General features: G+C 39.2%; 1 protein-coding gene across 3 annotated transcripts in view; it reads right to left on the reverse strand.

Moving 5' to 3' along the window:
- LOC109476704 overlaps window positions 1-1166 on the reverse strand; it is a 14301-nt gene that overhangs the window by 11531 nt on the left and 1604 nt on the right. The window lies entirely within an intron of this gene.

Consider the following 1166-nt stretch of genomic DNA (forward strand, 5'->3'; position numbering starts at 1 on the left):
CGGCAGCTGGCTACATTACACCGATCGACTTGTTACACCTAACCCTTGAGCATCTATATCTAACTCTAGACTTTGTTTAAAGCTAGCTAGTGACAATGCCCCTATAGCTACTGTACTTGGTTCCACTCTGCGATAGCTAGGAAAGAATGAATTCTTGAATACCTCAATCCTTGGTTGATAACTCTGGTATTTGAAGGCATGGCTATTTCTTGTTCTCTTCTGGGCTGGGGCCCCCCTTGCACAGTCTCTTAAAAAGAAATGTTGATTTGCTGCAGTTTACCCACATCTCGCATTTATTTTTAAAGTGTTACTACTAATATAAAAGATGGACATGGCAAGATTAACCAAAGATGAGCGTCTTACGTGATTATTGGTCAATTTTTTTCAAAAATTGCCTGAAATCTTCCCAAATATCTAATTGCTGCACTTTTTACAAAAACCGCTAGGGCACGTTCTAACGGGTTTTCGTCTAATTATTAAGGAACGGTTTGGGATACGGTCGAAGTTACTGTGTTTAAAGTCACATAGTATCGTAGGCTATCCAGGTTCAATATATAGTGTACCTGTGTTGATTTTTACGTGATCTATGTGGCTCTGAAATGTTGTAGGTATCGACGACCTTGGCCCTACATGTTCGCCTCACTAGACAAGACACTTGGACGCTCTATATTTTCACAAAGGATGAAGGAGAGAAAATCTATTAACAACACAGCCAGATCAGTATATCAGCCAGGTATTGTGTAAGTTTTGTCCGGATATACAAAATCCTTATCAATTTATGAAGGAAAGCGCACTGTGTGGGATGCGGGCCTGGGATCGTCTATGAGAAACAAAATGTTGGGACGACGCCTTCTTGCAAAAACGTCTAGCTGAGTTGAAGTTCGCAAAGAATTAAACGCATTTCTTTCAAATTTGAGTGACTAATTTTTCAATGCTCTCCTAGTCCATACCCAAATTTCCATGTCGATATCATAATTCATTTTCGAGGTACTAGTAACTATCATCAAAGCTTCTCCAGATTAACTTCGCTAACAAATTAATCTTAATTGAAGATATATAGTGAGTACCTTGTATCTTTATAAGAGATAGACAAAGAGCAGCACTACGGTTAGAGCACTACATCAGCCTGGTATTGTGAGAGTTTTGTCCCGATATACAAGATCCTT

The sequence above is a fragment of the Branchiostoma belcheri genome, unplaced genomic scaffold (assembly GCF_001625305.1).
Source record: "Branchiostoma belcheri isolate BF01 breed outbred unplaced genomic scaffold, Haploidv18h27 scaffold104, whole genome shotgun sequence".
Lineage (NCBI taxonomy): Eukaryota > Metazoa > Chordata > Leptocardii > Amphioxiformes > Branchiostomatidae > Branchiostoma > Branchiostoma belcheri.